This window comes from Catharus ustulatus, chromosome 1 (assembly GCF_009819885.2).
Source record: "Catharus ustulatus isolate bCatUst1 chromosome 1, bCatUst1.pri.v2, whole genome shotgun sequence".
In the NCBI taxonomy this organism is placed as follows: domain Eukaryota; kingdom Metazoa; phylum Chordata; class Aves; order Passeriformes; family Turdidae; genus Catharus; species Catharus ustulatus.
The window spans coordinates 79,565,479-79,585,447 of NC_046221.1; the positions used below are offsets into that span (position 1 = coordinate 79,565,479).

General features: G+C 34.2%; 1 protein-coding gene across 2 annotated transcripts in view; it reads left to right on the forward strand.

Moving 5' to 3' along the window:
- Nucleotides 1-19,969, forward strand: part of CDH12 (cadherin 12) — an 829,389-nt gene that overhangs the window by 509,141 nt on the left and 300,279 nt on the right. Inside the window, exon 1 of one of the 2 annotated variants that reach the window (XM_033063813.1) lies at nt 13,323-13,561. The exons of the other annotated variant lie outside the window; for it this stretch is intronic. The gene's annotated coding sequence lies outside the window, so the exon portion shown is untranslated. Of the gene's footprint in view, nt 1-13,322; nt 13,562-19,969 lie in introns of those variants that run through there. 2 annotated transcript variants of the gene reach the window in all.

Here is a 19,969-nt window from a genome sequence, read left to right on the forward strand (position 1 = left end):
ACTAGCATATTTTAAACAAGAACATAAAAAGTTTTGTTGTTTTTTTTTTTCTTTAATACAGTAGTGTTATCCTGTGGCCATTTGTCTGTGCTCTTGAGCAGTCTCTTTAAACATGTGGTGCAGGATAGTAACTTGAGCAGAAATGAGATTAGTTTTCCTCAGCAAGGGTAGAAGGCACACTCGGCACAGGAAAGACATGAACCTCTTGGAGTGGGTTCAGAGGAGGGCCATGAAAATGATCCTCCTTTGAGGAAAGGCTGGAAGAGTTGGAGCTGTTTAGCTTGGAGAAGAAAAAGCTCCACTGAGGCCTTATAGAAGCCTTTCAGCATCTGAAGGTAGCTCATAAAAAAGATGGGAGCAAATTTTTAGCAGGGGCTGTTATGACAGGACAAGGAGTAATGGTTTTATCCGAAAGACTGTTAGACTAGATATAAGGATGTTTTTATAATGAAGGTGGTGAAACACTGGAACAAGCTGACTGGAGAAATTGTGGATGCCCCATCTCTGGAAATGTTCAAGACCAGGTTGGAGGCTGCTCTAAGCAATGGGATCCAATTCAAGATGTTCCTGTTCGTTGCAGGGAAATTTGAACTCGATGACCTTTAAAAACCCCTTCCAACCCAGAATATTCTATGATTTTATTATATAAGAACACTTTTTCAGCAGATAATGAGTAGCATTTTTCCTGCACATGCCTTATTCACAGACAGAGGTCTGGACTGAAGGAAGTACAATTTCCACATGAAGGATGGAGAGCAAACACCATAAGATCCTGAGTCTTTGGCCTATAAACTCAATTGCTAAATTTGAAATTGAGAAATTTTTACCTCTCTTACTATGAAAATAAGCTCATCGTGGTTCAAAGACAGATTTAAAAATGATTCAATTATGTGGTAAGAGATTTCTGATCCATGGTACCCCTTCTGAATCCCCTGTATGATACAGAGGCATTGGTCACAATCTCAGGGAAAAACTATGAGTAGACGACTCAGTACATCAATAGCTCACATACTGCCTGTACTCTCTTAGGAAAAAGTAGCTGTGAGAAAACAAAATAAGAAATGAAACTAAAGATGCGATTAATATTGTTCATGTTTTATTGTGTAATATTGTTCTGTGTTTTAGGAGATTTTGGTTGTATTGTTTGGTTTGGTTTCATTTGCTTTTGGGACTTACTTTTGGGTTTTGCTTATTTTCTCATTTAAAAATTTTCATAGTTGAAATGCCATTTGCTTTCATTTGTAATTCACTCTCATCTACACCATCATTAAATTTATTGTTACTGTGGTCTTCAGATTTGTTTTTTACAAAAAAGCTTTTGGTAGCTCACACAAAGAAAGTACCAAGACCATGTACTGCATTATTAAAGAATTTTGTCTGAGAGGAAAAGGAGATATTATAATGCATGCTGTATTATAGGGCTGTTTATCAAGAAAATTGGTAGAACATACAAGAACCTGGACAATTTTATTTCTCTTTGAAATTAACTGTGCTTTAGGAAGAACTTGGACAGACAGTTTTTCACAAAATCTGTATTTTTCTGTGGAAAAGGCTTGATATGTATGGAGATCATATTTATGTATTTATGGTGGTTTATGTCACCAAGAAGTAAAAAGTTCCTTTTGCTACACCTGTCTTTGTCTTTCAACACATATGTTCTGTTCTTCAGCAGCATGAATAACCTTCCTACCATAAAGTCCCTAATGATTAGAGTGGTATTTAGCTCTCTTCTGAGATCCTCAAGTGAATATTGTCTTCCAAAACCAAAATCTACAAGACTTCTGAAGACACAAGTTGAGTAAATATGTAAAGTCTTGATAACACTCCTGATTTTGCATAAAGTAAGAGTATATTTAAGGGCAATGTTTGAAATCCTTTGGAGTTGGTAGGTAATTCAGGTAATTTGGACTCTGAAGTAAGTAAATATTTTGCTGGAATTTTAATGAAATAAAACCTGGAATCCTGCAGAAAGTGTTCAGTTTCTTGTAACAGTAACTGTTCAGTTCACTAATTGTGTCTCTTTCACAAATAAATCCTGTTCTCTCTAGATGATTTTATGACAGTGAGACCCTTAATGAAACAGAGTAAGAATGTACTGACAAAGGTTTGGAGGAGGAAAAGAATGCAAACCATATTTTGTTTTGAAAACAAAGAAACATTTGAAGTGTATCAATAGGAACAGGCAAGAATAGTACTGGATGAAATACTTGTAAGTGTTGACACCAAACTTGTTCTTGCCTAGACTCATTATATTTTACTACTGTGCTTGGAATTGCCTTTTCTGCTTGACATTAATTTATCTCTACTATATTTTTGTTATCTATTATATATTTCTATTAAGACTACTGCAGAATTAATGGTACAGAGACCTTTAGTGAAACTACCTGTTAGAATCCTAAAATGAGTGCAACATCTCACAGGTCCATCACTTAAAATTCTTGTCTTGCCTTATTAATGAGTCTCAGACAGCATTAATACACCTGGAGGACATGGGTCTCAAAAGCCCAAGTGCAGCATAAAGGAAATGGACATTCATTTGAGTCTTAGAGCTCCATGGGACCTTACAGGTATAAACTTGGCTATAAATTGACAAGCAACCTTGCTTGTCCTCAGGCTGTCTGAAATCTGTGAGAAGTTTGTAGTGTTTTGAAGGAAAAAGAAAAGCTGAAATGTCTTGCCATTTGTTTAAAATCCAGCTATGGTACTGTGCTCTGTGCACACACTTTGTCGTGTTATGGGATGTGAGGTGGATTTAAGCCCACTGGCAATAGATTTACATAGCAAGTCAACCATGCTTCTGCATTGGTCAATATTGACCAACACACTAAACAACAACAGTTATCAGTGTGGGTTGTTTAGAGAAAGACCAATAGATAAGCATGTAAAACCTTCGCCGAATATTAGTGAATTAAGATGTTTTAATGGTTTTGTTTTCCTGCAGAATACAAGGAGTCTCACAGTCTATTGCTGTCTTTTTTGGAAAACAGGAAAGAAAACTGTTAGAAATCAGATTGAGGGATTTGTTGTGAGTGCTCAGATAAGTGCTCTAGTATAACCCTCAAGTAGCCTGCAAATGTTGACAAGCTTCTTCCTAATGGTTAAACCATTGTTTAATAGTCACGTCGTACTGAATTAACAAGGACCATCCAGAAAGAAAAAACCTTTTCAAAGCTGATGCTGTGAGATCAAAATGTACTAGGTTCCTTTTTTTTAATTTTCCTCTGATGACTTCCTGTGCTTTTGTCCTCTGCCAGAAGCAAATCAGAAGTTATTCCAATTGACAGTAAGTCTGGTGGCATATCAATAAAGAACAAAAGCACAAAAGTTTTCAGGTAAAACTAGACTGTTCCCATTCAGATAATTATCACTTGTCCATCAGAAAAAAAACAGCCCTACTTTTATGTTTCTTGAGTAGGGCATTCAAGTGGGATACTGTTCCATTGACATTTTCCTGAGTTTTGGGCAAGTAATTACTTTATTATCATGAATTACAGTAATTTTTTCACTTAACTTCCTTTTTAGACGTTGGTAAAGAGGAAGTGCTGTGTAGTTGTTTAGTTTTATTTCTAGATTTTAACTCTAAGCATCCTTTAAAATAGTTTCATGTTGTATGTAACTCATTACAAATCATGGGTAGTTTTATGGAAACTTTTACAAAATTTTACCTAGAATGTAATACAGTTGGTATATATGATAGCAGAAATAAGTAGATGATTGGTTTGATTTTTCTGTCCTTCTTTTCCCTTGAAAGATTAATTGAAGCGGTAAACCAAATAAGAAGGAAGCCAGGATCAACCTCAGTAAAGATCCTATACATTACAGCTGTATCTCTAACAATGAGAATTCTCTTTCATATTCTATTTAAGGCACTGATTTGTAACTTGATTATCTTAAGTTTGGGTCTGCTACACACATCTTGCATGAGTTTTGACAAGTTGTTTGCTTAAACTTTGCATGTGTTACATGCTTTACATTTATAAAATTGTGATAAAGATTATTATTTTTTTTGGGGGGGTGTACAACCCTTGTGCTACAACAGACAATGCTTATGAATAAGATGTGTGCTTGTGAAGGACACTTCTGAATTGAAATAGTGCAAGTGAATATAATAATGAGATTTCAGGAACCTGTTTTCTACCAGATCATTGGGCAGGAGTGATTATAAAGTACTTCTCCCTGAAAAGAGCATTCATACCAGAAATAAACTACAGAATCTATTTTCCAGGGTTCAAAAAGCTTTTCCGTTTTATAAAGATTTTTGTGGAAAGTTTAACACATTGCATTTTTTTCTGTACAGCTTATCTGTCACTAACTGAGATACAGAAATGTAGAATACAAGTCAAGTTGTTCTATAATTGGTTCTAGGTTTCTCTGCATTTTGCTCAAGGAAAATTTCTCTGTGAGCATGAATTCTTGAAAGATTGACATAGAAAACCAAGAATAGTTTGTAGAGCAAGCATTAAAAATTTCCTGTTATGAATGTCTCTTAGTCTCTACTGAAGTTAAAAAGCAATTGCCCTGCAGTATCTAGGACTGTTGGTCCTAATGTAGTCATAGGAGATCAGCATAACTGAGAACCATGAATATTCTCTAGGCTAGGATGAAGACAATCACTACAAAATGAGTCTAAACTGCTGTCCTTTCCCTCCAAATGCTCCAATGGCTAGAAAAAAATCCAGAACTCTGATAGTCTGGATTTCTGGGAAAGGCATACTGAAAGCTAACAACAAGGGAAAAATATAGATGCAGGATAATCTCTGTGTTTCCATATTAACACTCATAATACGGTGACTAAGTAATGACAAGTGGGGTTTCACTCACAATACCTAATACAGTGTTTATTCAAATGAACTTGTACAATATGTGAAGTGCACCCTATAATATAAAATACAGAAAAGATTTTTATGTTGTTCCTTTTGTATCCACCACCTTCATAGTTTCTTTGGCCTTGGTACACAAATTCCGTTTTAAATTGCTGTCATGTACCTTCTAAAATCCACTGATACTTTGACTTGCTATTGCACTGGGAAGTTTTAAGTTGGTACAATACTGGTGAAAGTAATGGCGATGTTCCCTGTGAGAAAATGGAAAAACTCTGAATTTTTCTGAAATTTTGTCCAGCTTGAACTGTGCATGGTAAAAATTTGACTTTAAAATTAAATACAGATGTCGTAGAAGCCACCTCCAACATTTTGCATTTTAATAGTGAGATTTAGTTTTTTTCCCAATTCAAATGAGCACAGTTACATTTAGTCTTTATTATCCAGAGAAAAAACAAGTGGTGAATCATAGCTTCATATCCTAGAGTGTTTGTTATATAATACATATTGAATTTAATTTATATGCTGTATGCATATGTTTATGCTGAAAGCTGATTACCCAATTTCTTCTAAAGTCTTTGAAGGCACTGTGCCAGCCCTTCCTAAAGTTTGCAAGCATATTGTTTTTGACAGTCAGGAGAGTTTGAGATTTCTGTATTAATTATTCTGTTTATATAAAAATGAGCTTTATATAATTTGTGTATTCCTATTATACGTATTTTTAAATTACAGAGTAATTACAGATATTGCTTAAACTGCATGTGGTGTCTAATTTAATTTAAAAGATGCAGCTACATAATTTTTCACATCTCATAAAACTAAGTATGTGGGACAGTGAAGTCATAATGAAGTGTTGCAATGGTATATAACACATAGGGCTATAAAAACGTTATTCATTTATTTAATGGTAATTATTCATTTAGTTAAGAAATATTGGTGTATTTGTCTCCATATCTAAAGGATGTGAATGATTATTACTTGTCACTTTGTTACTTTATACAAAGAAATGCATGTTACATTTTTTCTCCCATGTAGGGTGTAGCCTTTTCCAGTTTCAGTCCGGTAATATTAGCTCTAGTCTGTGGTAATGCATTTTAGTAAGCCAAAAGGGATGGTCATTTATCAGACTTGACAAGCAGTGGCTGAATAATAACTTTCCTGTAATGCAGACACTTTCCTGAATGTTTAAGTGCTGATGGTTTGAACATTACAGCTCACCAAATTTTAATTGATTTGAGGTTCACTGATTCACTGACCTCTAAGTAAGTGCCAGAACGTCCTGGGGTTTAATTTTCTTTTAGTTGTCTATCCAGATGAATTTACAGTCAAGTATTTGATCCTCTAATGTCCTGTAGGTACCCCAGAAATGTACATCTAGCTGAGATATGTAAAGTCTTCTCTGTGCAAGACATACACAATCCATACATACAAAATACTGGTTTTAGCTGTGTGCGAAGAACAGGAAATGTAAATATTGCTTAGGGAGGGAAGTACCTGAACAACGAGACATAATGTTTCTCAAGACTTAGAAGTTTAGGTTCTACAGCTAGATAGTTTCAGAATAAGAATGAGAGTATAGAATCTGTCATGTGTTTTAGTTAATTTTGCACAATTATTGCCAAAGTTTGACTGGCAGCCTGATCAATGTTTGCATTTTCCTCTCATGCTTCATAGCCATAATTCAAGAAATTGTGAAAGGGTGATGGAAACTTGCTGTTACGTCCGTTAGTTCCTGAACCAAGAAGTCTTTTTTGTCATTTTTAAAAAAAATTTCTTCTTTACATGCACACAAATTCCCCAAATATTTTGGGGTTTTTCAGCTTCTTGGGTTTTTTCTCAGTTTGACTTCAAAACATGTAGGCGGTCCTCCTCTTAATAGTGACAATAAAAGCTCTTCTGTGCTCTGTGACCAAATAGGAAGCATTGTAGTGACAAATACTTTCCATTGATCAAAGAATATGAGCAAAAAAGATATGTTGTTTTCTGTTTCAGAGCAATCATTCAGAAATTATGTGCTTTCCTCAAGGACATCAGTGAAGGATGAAAAAATTTAAAAAAAAATATATAATTAATGTGTTTATATTTTCGTGTAAATTATTTCTTTGTGTGCTGTCATTTGTGTTTGGGAGCAGCATCTTATGTAACATTCTCTGTTTAAATTGCAGTGATCTATAAGGCTTTTTCTGGACAGTTCTAGACCTTGCTCCCCACATGAGACAGCTCAAAGTCGATAATAGGCATTTGAACAATAAATGTGGGGCCTAAATATGTCATTTCATTAATTCGGGGGTCAAGTAAAGGAAATATGGTGAAATAATACCAATTTTGCTTTGAATCCTTATTGAAGAGATCATATAATAATTTTAGAAATTGTTAGAAAAACTAGATTCAAACAGGAATAGATAAGAAATACTCATTTTATTATGGATTTTCATAACTACTTTCTGGAGAACGGTGCAGTCTTGTATTCCTTTCCAGGTCTTCAAATGATGACATATTCAAAGATGACAATATTCATAAAGACTAGAAATTTACATGGAAAATCCTTACACTGGTAAGGAAGAAATGGTTATAAATTAGTACAACTGACTACCCAAAATAAAACAAAACCATAATTTAGACATTTGATTATTTCTGCAGTGTATGAAACTTTTCCTAGCTGCATAAAACTTTGCTTTTTTCAGCAAAACTGATTCAGTTATTTCTGTCTGCGTTGCCAGATACTTATGCTGCTTAGTGAATTAATGTGTGTAGTCATGACATTTATCATTAAGGGAGCTAATCACTGCAGAATATACATACACACACATATATACATATATACATATATGCACATACATATAATGGAATAGCAAGCTGTAATAAGTTTGCTATTTCTTTGCCATTTACATTCTCATAACAATTTCAGTTGTGAGAAAAGGACTTTCATATTCTTATTGTCCTGTGTATTAATATACTTTGGCTTGAATTTTAGTGGATATTGGATTTTTTTTCTCTTGACAGCAACTGAGTGCTGTGTGCTGACTTAAACATTGTGTACTAAAATTCACACAGGACTGGAGTAGTTAAATAGTGGACTTCATGATACAATAAGTCATAATTAAAGTCTATTTGATATTTACCTACCACTGGAGAAGGGTCCAAGGCAGGCACTTTCAGCATTTGTTGTCATTTAGCAAGGGGCTCAGGAATGAGCAGAATCTCTGAAATGTGGAGCTGGCTCACAACTCGAAGTTAAATAGTAGAATTATGAATATTATATTAATTCTTATTAAAATATAGTACACTGTGATTTTCACATTTTTATACACTAAATATACCAAAGAGAAGAAGAAACGGATATTTTATTACAGCTAAAGGATTTTGCTGATTTTTCAAACTGTTAGTATGCTGGACAAATAAAGTGAAAAATTCTGAGTATAAAACTATGTATATGTTTAAAGATCTGTTTCCAATTATCTCTTTTAAAGCCATCTGATCCAGCCCATCCTAAAGACTATCCATTTTATCCAGGTAAATAAAATATATTCAAAAATAGAGTGAGTTCCAGGGATGTAAACAGGAGTATTTTATAATTATTCTTTGACAGTATCCAATATCATTTCTATATACTATATGGAATCTAAACTCCAATGGGGAAAAGTTTTGGATAAATTCTTCTTTACCTTTTTACTCACTTCTTGCTCTAGACTGTAAAATGGCATGCAGGCTAGCTGTGCTACAAAATAATTTTACATTCATGGTTTGTACTAATGCATATTGTGTTTTGAGCTTTTGTGAGACAATTGCCAAAATAATAACAGTTTGTGTTGGTAATGAGCTTGAGCATGGATTTTTATAACTTAGCTGTGATTTTATATTGCATATTTTGTAATATCTTAACTTGTAGGTATTCTATTCTGCTTTAAACTTGTATATATATGTGTGTATATAGGTACTATATATGTATACATGTGCTTGTGATATACTGATAGTAATATTTATAATTTTCATATATACACCTATATACTGTTATGGATATAAAAACATTTTCCATTATTAGCATGGAGATGTACTGCTATTCTTACTGAGACAGATCATCAGTTCCTTAATCAGAAAAATTTTGGCAGTGAAGAATCACTTACTGAGACTTTACTCGAAGATTTCCCTGTGTATTTAGACAAATATTATTGTACTTTTTTAAGACTCTTGAAAAGGTGTAAAAGTCACTGACCAGATGATAGAACAGGAAAAATGATAATGTTGCTGTCTTATTTTTGTTCTTTTTAATATATATGAGATAATTTTCTTCTGTTCTTGAGAAAACAGGTTGTCTAAGTTTGTTTCATATGCTAGAAGTTCATAGGAGGAATCATTAACACTTTATTTTGAGAAAGATGATAACACCAAATTCAACTTTTCCAACACGGATGTCACCCTGCAATATTTTTTAACTGATTTAATGAGCTCCAGTGCTATTTTTCATGCTGAGTTCAGATTCTGTTACATCTGTGAAAGCTGGTAATGTTTGGTAATGTAACAAATAAAGTTGTAAATAAATTTCATACCCCAGCTTTTCTTTTTGGTTATAACAATATCAGATACTGCACTGAGAGAAATGTCCAGTCAAATCATGGCAGCCTGGATGGAAATTTCCCTACAAGCTACTTTTTGTCTGGTCTTTCAGAAGCTGGTGTTTATTTATATACCTACATTCTAGAAGTTAAACTCTTAATAAGTACAGGAAAAAAAATAACAAAAAACAAGGAAGAGTTTAGTCTGCTCTCTGAAAATGAAGTCGGAAGGCTATGATTTCTTTTTTTTCCCAAACTACTAGTTCAAAAATATTTTTTCCTTACTCTTAAGGAATGAAAGGGGAAAAAAAAAGTCACTAAAATTGAAAGTAAGGACAGTCTCATGCAAATACATTTTTCTGAAGTTCTATGTGTGATAACTCTTCCTCCATAACTAAATCTCATTCCCTTGGTGAATCCTGCCTTATACAGGGTTGAAAAAAGAAGAGCAGTGAGGTATCTTCTCTCAACTGGACTGTGACAGTGCCCCAGGAATTGATGCACGTTCTGATACGCACTTCTTGCACTTCCCCTGACGTACCTTCACACCAGGATGAGGGGACTTACTGCACAGGGTTTTGATTAAACACTTAATTCTGAACCCCTTCTGAGGATGTCTTTATTTCTTTGCAATCTGGTATGCACAGCCTGAGCCCTTCTTCTTTTCTATTCCTCCCTCAGAGTATCTTCTAGGGGTCAGGCTGTTCCTTTCCATGACACTGCTATAAGATTTTGCACAGAAAACCTAGTTGTGTTAGCTCTGCAGTGTTGTCAAAGATTAGGACATTGGGAAAAAAAGGGCGTGATCTCACTGAATTGTTTAGATGCTGTTCAGCTTGCTAGGATATTCTTTTTTATCTCCTGTTTTGAGATTAGATAATTCTACAGACCCATGCATGAACAGTTATGCTGTTTGTAAAGTCCAGCTCTTTGATAACACAGGAACAAAACTCTGTTAAGAAAATAACATATTAGTTAGCTAACCCCACTCAAGTAGGCTTCTTTGTCCTTCTCCATTTTTAAGTGGAATGACCAGGTAATCTAAACCTCAAACAGAGCCCTTCCTAATCCCTGATTTTGTGTATAATACTTACAGTGTTAAAATTTTACATCCTACGTAGAGTAAGAGAGATTTGTTTAGGCAATAAATAGACTGTAAAGAGTCAAAATTTCATTTTTTTTAGCATAAGAATAGAGTTGGTCTCCAGGTTTGGGCTGAAACATTTCCACTGATGGTAGCAGTCCTATTAGGCAGCAGTCTCACTCATTGTGTCTTCATCTGAATGTGACACTGAATGTCAACATCATCAGCTGAGATGACAGCTTGACTTTGGGTGGGTAGACAATGTATTTTTCTATCAGATTTTTTTTTTCTCAATGTTCAACTACACTCCCAGAGAGAAATTTTTGAAAAGCAGAGAGCAAAACATAAGGATTCTTGACTTAGAGGTTAGGTTTGTTTTTCATACTGTCAAGATGCTAGGAAGATGCATATGCTTTTAAAAATCATTACCGGTCAGGAGAAAAAAATGCTCCTTTCATCTCTTTGTGTGAGCTACCATTTTTGTTTTGAGGTGTAGAATTATGAGGCTAATGGACAGCAGGGCAAGGTCTGGCATGGGTGTTAAAGGTCATTATTGTCACAGATAATAAGAGCTGGAATTATAACTACATATGAATAATTGTAAATACTTTGTTGCCTTCTTTCTTTTTTCCCAAAGTAATTTCAGAGTAGTAGTTTAAAGACACTATATACAAGATTGGTTCTCTGGTGAGTACCAGGTATGTAAATTAATTAATTGTGCGTATTTGTTGGTTTGTTTTTTTTTTTTACTTAATGTATTTACATTATTATTTCTATTTCTATAACTTTCTTTTTACTATTTTATTTTCCATGTCCTCCTTATTTCCATAGAAAAGAGATGACAGCATTTTAAAATTTTAAAAGTGTGCCAAAGGAAGCAATAAGAAGAAATGTAATTTCTTGTAGATAATATCCTTTTTGTTGTTTTGTCATCATTTATCTAGAGATACTAGGAGAAATAAAATTATTCTGCCTGAATATAATGGAGCTGATAAGTATATAGCATTTAATACAGCAGTTGGGCTGTTAGAAAGCTGTTAGAAATGAGGCTTGTCTAATGCAGCACCCTTTCAGAATTAGATTGGGAAATCAGAGGTCAGATTTATACACTTGTATTTCTCACAGATATTGGATAAACCACTTCAACTTGCCTAATTCTGTAAGTTGACAAACTTCGTGTATTTCAAAATGATACTTTGCTTCTTTGCTGACTATTGAGAGAAGTATGCAATCATTTGAGATCTTAAGATGGAAGTCTTCCCTCCTCCCTCTACCCTTGCCTCCCCACAAGTTTAAGTAGAGAATCTTTCTCTCTCTTGAAAATTGTCAGTGATTATTCTTTTTTTTTTTTTACGTTCCTTAAAAAAGTCTGATTTTCATGAAAACCTGTTCCTTTTCTTAATCTTAATTTGTATAAATTTAGCCCATGTTCCAACAAAAGTGCCTTGCCTCTAAAGACTGGTTTTTGGAAGTAGTGCTATTCATCCCATACACTTCTGCCTTTCACACACTACATATGCAAGGCTGTGCTGGCTCCATTTTCACATGCTGATGGATGGCTGAACTGACAGGGTGTGTTTTTATAATTTTGGAGGCTCAACAATTTAACAAACATCTTCCAGTTAACAAGCTATTAAAAACATGATACCTGGCCTGAAAGCAGATGTTGCTGTTTGAAGACAGAGGGGAAAACAAAAGTGTGTTTCAGTGTGGTTCTTCTGCTTAAATTATAGTGCTTGATGTGCTCTTTGATCGCTTCTGTTAGTTCACTTGTGTGTAATGGCCTTCTCTTTATTACATTCAACAATGTGGTAATCTACCAAAGGCAGCAAGACGAATATTAAATATTCATTCCTAGCACTGGACTCAGATGAAGGAAGATGTATACAGACTTTACAGCTTCTGAGAAGGAAATCAGTATTGTCTTTTCCAGAATCTAGAAGGCTAGTCTTACTTCAACTGTCTTTTTTTGCTTGGTGATAACCGGTTAAAAAGAATGAAAATATTTTGTAGTGATAGCTTGCATTCTTGCCCTTTTTTTCCACAACTGAGAATTGTAAAGAGTTGTAGCTCTTGTAGGAATAAGTGTAAGAATAAGTGTAAGAATTTCTTGACAAACAAGAGCAGCTCTGAAAAAATCTGGAAGATGTAGCCTATTAAAGATCCAGTTGCATCACAAAAGTAATGTTCTTGATGGATATATTCAAAACAGGAAAGAAACTTCTACTGTATCTGGGACATTGGAGCAGGAATAAGTTCTAAACATTTTAAATTTTGATATTAGATAAACACTTGCATTCTTTATTTGGTGGTTTGCAATTTACCTGAAACTTAAATGGAAGTTTTCACAAATGAAAGCAAGAACAAAGAACCTCACCTGAAATAAATTAGCATGGCTCCACTGAAGCCAAACAATACTGTGTTTGAAGCAGCTGAGGAACTGACTGTGGCTTTCAGAATGGAGGCTGGTATTTATTCTGCCTATTTGTTTATTTATTTATTTATTTATATCTGTTCAGATCTATTACCCTGTTTATTGGAACTAGAATGCCTAACTCATTTATTGCCTGAAGTACTTTTTGGTCAAAGGTGGGAGAAGGCTGCAGTTTTCTGTGCAGAAATACTGTGTGGGAGCAATACTGTACGCAGGATTGTAGTGCAGTGTATCTATTAATCTCATCTAAAGAAGCAGACAGTGAAGAGGTTCAGTTCTGTGGCAGCCTAACCATTAACAGCATCCTAAACTTGATTCTGTTTCTTTACTTTTTTGGACTGAAAACACTGGGGCTGAGATTTATTATGTAATTGTCGTCTCTGCCTTTCCTCTGTCTCATCTGTATTCTTTTCAGAGTCTATAAACATGGCCTGTCAGCAAGCTAAACCTGTCAGATTTCCACTTCCCCCCTCCTCCGTCTGCTACTATGCTTCCCGAGAAACAGCCCCGCACACTGCACCCTCACTGTGATTCTCATGATCACATCTCATTCATCACCGTGACTCCAAACTCAGCTCAACACATTAGAAAAAAAGGTCAGGGATATGAAAGGAAAAGAGAAATAAACAACTACCCAGCGGAAGCGGTTGAGCTACGGGAGACGTGGGAGGTAAGATCGGAGCCAATTTCTCTGCCAGCAGCTGTACTGGGCATAAAGTACTTGCTATACAAGTTCTAAGTGTTTTAAACTGGAGGGTTGTGTAGGGGTTTTCTGCAGCTCCTGGTTTATTTTGCAGCACAGAAGCACAGTGAAAGGATAGAAAACCTTAGTTAAAGGTGGGAAGGTGATAAAACTTTTTATAACAGGAGTAAAGATGACAGATTGGTTGATGAGTGACTAGAAACCTGATAGCATGCAAGATTTGGGCTCGAGAATTCAATAAACGGTGATGAAGGGACAACTTCTATGTTGACTTTCTGAGCCAAACTTCAAGATGCTTTTATTTTGGGTTGATGATATTTTGTATGGTTAAAAGGGAAATTATTTTGTATGAAGCAGAAAAATTCCTTTAAATGGGATCTGTTTCCTCCTCTGTGCTATGCTGACAATTTACTTAGGTAGAATTTCTTTTAAAATTATTCTGGCTCAGTGATATCCTTTCTCCATTCTTCTCACTACTACTTTGGGCATTTATACTGAGCAAGTTTGTCTTTTGATGAGGATTTTATTTTATTTTTTTTGGCTTTATGCAATTAACTTTTTTCAAATTTCTTGATACTTGCCATCATAAACAGAAATAGCTGTTAACATTTTTCTTGTTTTCATTTTACAAATCTTTGTTTAAAATATTAATGTGATATCATACCAGTAATTTCTCTAGTAAATAAGGGGTGGGGGGGAAGAGAAACTTTAGAACCTAACATAAATAAATGACCTGCAAAACTCTGTTTGGAAGAGTTTTTTTCCCCCACAAATTATAGTAAACTATTTTTATCAGGATTTTAGTTTAATCTTTTATTTATGTATGCAATAATTAGTAAATAATTTTATATAGCCCCTGATAATAACATATTGCAGAGCAAGTATGATGATGTTGGTCAAGTAGTTAAGAATATAAATATTGAGTAATAATGTGACTGTGCTTTATGTGAGCTCAGATTTTCTGTCTCCTAACCTTTTTTGATATGTTTCTGTCTGACTCAAGTTACAAGCTTGTTTGTATTCTTTATGCGTTATTTAAGCTAAAAAACCCACAAAATAAATAGATTATTTGGTAATTCTCTTTGAACAAAGGGGAAAAAAAAAAAAGCAGAAGGCCATTAGTGAAATTATCAGGCAAACAATAAAACCAAATCATCCAATGATTAAGCAGGGAAAAGGAAATTTTACAGAAAATGGTTCCCATGATGTCCATTAAATGCAATGCCTTGGATTGAACCTTCAAATCTGTTATCCATGTGCCTCTGGCTCTTATAAGGAAAGAAGGAATACTACCCTTTATATCTGCTGAATTTCTCTTCCTCTTTTTGAAGCATTTGCTATCATGTCAATGCTGAAGACAAGATGCTGAAGTCTGTGGCTCAAAACAGCATAAATAGCACAACTTACAGAGTCACTCATGGAGACAATATGGCAGCATTTGGGGAGAAACTTCTTATAATGCAGAAAAGAAAGTTTTGTATTAAAAATAGAATAGACGACTACAATATCCATTAATTTTGTCAAAAATTCTGCCAAATTTTTTTGTTTTCTTCAGTAAATGTAAGTATTGTCAGTGTCAATTAGGAGGCTCTTTTCTCTATGCTCATAATTCTCCATGCGAATGTATGCGAATAGTATGCGAATTCATAAATTTTGAACATACTGAATATCCTAGCTTTAGTGTGTAGGGGAAGTTAAGCTCTCCAAATCAGGTAATTGCATTAACATATTGTTTGCACAATAATTTAGCAACTGGAAAAGACAAAAAAGCTGAGCACATGGAGTTTGGACATTCAGGATAAAGTAAAAAGTTGATCTGAGAATAGATAAATTCTAGATTAATGTGATCTGTGAGGAGTAAAATAAATTGAGGAGAATAAGAACCAGGGGTGAACATATATTAGAAAATAGAATTGAATTCCTACAATTTACTGGATATAAATGCAGTATTATGATACAGCACAGGTCTGTACTGACATGTTTCATATTCCAAAGTAAAGAAAGAAAAACCTGCTAAAAATTTGAAACTTGTGAAAAGAGAGGTGTGAAAAACACCTAACAGTACACCTATAAAAGTGGCTATAACTGCAGAACAATTAAGAAATAAATGCGAGTGGCTCTTCGTGAACTACATTGAACTGCAATAACAACAGTGCTGGCAGTCTGAAAACGATGTTTCTACTAAAGGAAAACAAAATAGAGGATAAGATCAGAATAATAAAGTAAATTGCAGCAAGAAAATAGGGGCACTTTAGAAAATAGTGGTATGAGAAATAGAGATCTTTTCTTAGAGTGTAACTTGTAAAAAAAATATTAAAAAGTGTTCTTATTTACCACATCACTGCAAATAAAATATAGATTGAGTGGAGGATGAAAGGAGGAAGAAGAAAAGTCCAGAATTTACTCCACTCTTTAATGTTATACTAGGAAGAAGCCAACTCCTAGCTGGTTTATCTTCTGGCATCAGATGAGATTGATTCAGCTATCTTGGTCAATAGCAGATGAAAATGAGGCGTAAACCAAAGATTACTGTGCGCTGGGATATTAAATATTCTCTTATTCTCTGCTAAAGAAAACTGATAAATATTGAACTAGGCAGACTGAATTTGGCAAGTATTTAAAATTTGAACTAATTTCTTAGAAAAGTAAATGGGTCCCTCCCTTTCCTTCTTGAATATGTAATAAAGTTTGCATTACCTAAGGCACTGTTGTCCAGATCCATGCTGAAGGGCTACATTAAGCTATGAAAAATTGTCTTTAACTGGTATATGAAAGGTAGCCATTTTAAAATAATAAGATTGAGGACAGAAAGAAAATTTGGAAAGTGAGTACTTTCAAGTGACTAATTCATCTCACCAAACAAAAAATGTATGTTAGCATTCACCATCTAGTAAATTCAATGAAATATGACAGAACTTACCTACTCTTAGTTGCTTGCAGTCACCAAAACTAGACTTGGTTTGCCAGGCTGTAAATCTGAATCCTGTAATGCAGATGTGTAGGGGTTGGGTTTTCTATCCCACATTTCTGAAGGAGGATTGGTTTAGTTGCACAGATTTCATTATCCAAGCTTTGCAGCTCGGCTGGCTACAATCAATAATGTGCAGTCCAAGACAGATTTGCAAAATTATACCTTCATTAAACACTTCATTGAGACTGATAGAGTTCAGGTCTGTATATTGGGTATGAGGGCTGTAATGCTTTCAGTGCACTGAAGCCAATGTTTGCAACATAAAAGGGTGTACCATTCTAAGGATTGACATAACCATTCAGCTCTTTTTGATTTTCTGGTAATGTTTACTCTCCATTTGACAGGGTCTTAAAAAACATTACTTACTATATGGAATTACGAAAAACATTGAAGTACATTCAGATTTCTCTTCAGAAAGTAGCTACTACTCTTATTTCTCTGTTAGGGGCCTCTTTCTGGCAGTCCTAACTACTCTGTTCCTCCATTCAGGACTCTGGGGGTTTTATTAGGACTTCTTGAAAATGTGAAGAGAATAGGGTTTATTTGTATGCTTAAGGAGTGCTTAGTTTTGATTAGTGGTGCATAGGAAATCAAGTAGGTCTTATTTTTACCACAACTTATTAATTTGATGCTATCTATAATGCTATTTATTTAATAGGAATAGTCAAACCACTGAATATATTTGAACATTTAATTTTATTTTTGCTTTCATTTCTTCCCACAAGATTTCCATTATTCAAAAAGACTTCTCAGTTTTGCATGTCTCTGTAATGAACATCACTGTCTAATACCATCAAGGAATGCATCCTCTGATTGTGATGCTTCACTTCATTTCCTTGCCCCCTCCAGTGAAGGCAAACCAAACATTTCAACATGATTAGCCTGTTTCAAACTTCTTGCATGAATATAAACCATGTTATAGTTTAGGAAACAATGTAGATATATTACTTTTTTTTTTTTTTTAACGTCAATGTTTGAAATGGTTTAAAGTAATTCAAGGGTGACCAGTGTTTAATTTAGTTTCTTTCCACTTTCTTCCATATGAGGATATATAACAGGGCTGGCCATTTTATTTTCTTCAGGATGTAGCCTGTAGTAGTTTTTCACTCAAATACTAAATTTAAAAAATAAAGAAAAGAGGAATAATTTTATAAATAATTCAGGAAATAATTAGAATTGAAACAGAAGAGAGAATAAGTAAAGCAATTTTTAAAAAGCAGTCAGATAATTTTATGGCTAGTCTTACAAGAATTATGCAAAACAGTTGGAATTCAAACTACTCTCTACATTGTGTTATATTCATTATTAGTACTGTACTTAATATGTTCTTGGCGTTCTGTTGCCCATTACTATAATGGGATATAATGAGATCTCTTTTCTAGTGCCCCAGGTGTAAAAAGTAATCTGGAAGTAATCTGCTCCCTTGTGTGTAAGAGTTGTGATTTTAGCCCAGCCGGCAGCCAAGCCCCACACAGCCACTTGCTCACTCTCCCCAGTCAGACAGAGAGCAGAAAAGAGCTTGATGATGTGCAAGCATAGCTCTGCTAGAAATAAACATCCCCATGTCATTAAAGCTGTTTTCAGCACAAATCTGAGACTTAATCCCATATTAGCTACTATGAAGAAAATTAACTATCCCAGCTGAAACCATCAAAGTAACTTACCCTCTTACAAGGTCCAACTTATAGCTGTCCAACCATGGCAAACCTTGTGCCATGGAGAAAGTATACAATTAAGGTGAATTTTTTACTCACTCAAAGGGAACATCCACCTACTGTATGGCTTGGCTTGAAGATTTTAGCAGCAAATATCCTGAGAAGCAGCATGGGCACAACTTTTGGAGGCAATTACTGTCCTTCCCTTTCCCTTCATAAGGACTTTGAATTTTACACGATGACAGTTGTACGCCCAGGAAAGGAAAATATATATTCTCGTTAGTTCTCTCTGCTCAAATATAACAGAATGTGAATATTAATTCTCCTTCTCCTGTATTTCATAGGCAGGATGAGGAAGAGATAGATCTAATTCAATACAGTGGTGTACTGATAGAAGTGATTTGGACAGGAAAGATTGTCTATTAATTAAAAAATCACAAAAAAACCTGTGTCACATCCAAATTAATACAGGTTTTATTTTAACTGTGCAGAACAAGAAACTATTCCTGATATATCATGTTGATATGGAACCAGCCTTACCATTATCATTTTCAGCACATGTCTAGTGACAAAACATCTTGAATTTATAAAACACAAGCTCCATTTACAAACTATTTTGTACTCAATAAATTCTTTGACAAGCAACTTCTTTTTCTAAGATACCCTTATTAATAATTCATTATTATTTATGACATAAGGGGTGTAAAATGCAACAATTTTGATATATCAGCTTATTTAGAATGTCTTTTTGTCCAATCTTTTGGTTTAAGAACCATCCCTAAGCATTACAAAGCATTATTTTAATTTTACTGAACAATGTATTTTTCCTTTCTATTGATGCAGCCCTAGATTAGCTTGTAAAAAAACAGGTAATAGTGCTAAAAACAGTATAGATCACCAGTAGTATCTTGCAATATTGGTTCTCCAGAGACATTCTAAAAGAAAAGATTTTAAAAAAAATATCCACCATTGTCCAAAGTCTGTTCCTTTGTATGTATCCAAAGTGTTTCATTGATGATAATTTGTTTCTGAAATTCCTTTCTACTATGCTTTTTAAAAATCTAGGTATCCAAGGTAAACACAACAAAAATTAGTTGTTCTTAAGTATTGCAATATCAGTAGAAGTATTTTCTGATTTTGTTTTAATTTTATTTCTAGCTAGAGAGTTTGGGAATTAGTAGGGAAAATTCCCTTCCAAGAAATTTCTCCAGTTTTGATTTTTTAATTGTCAGCTGTTAAGAAAAAAAATGTATAAAACAAGAAACATTAAAGTTAAATTTTAAAATGTAAGATTCTGTAACATATTATAACCACCTGGAAGATAGTGCTAAGAGAAGCTGAAAAAGGTAATAAATTTTCCAAACTGGTGGTTTTTAGCATGTTTTGAAGAAGTTCAAGATAGGGGATATAATTCAATGCATTCCTTTGAAATATTTAGAAAATATTGATCAATTGTGTTTTTGGTAGGAAAAAGAAATGACACTACTGTTTTATTTTAAACCATTTCTATGGGTGGAATAGCTGTTAACAGTGCTTTAGACTTGAGGGACTGACAAGAATTTTAGAATCTTATAACAATGAATACATGGATAGAAGAAATTCAGCTGAATTTTGGAGTTTAGACTAAGCTTCCACTTTTGAAAAAATCACTATTTTGCAATGTGAGGAAAAAAAGTGAAATATAAAGACTATATAAGGACCAAGTTTTTATAATTTCATTGGAATAAAAATTCTTGAAGAAAAAAAAAT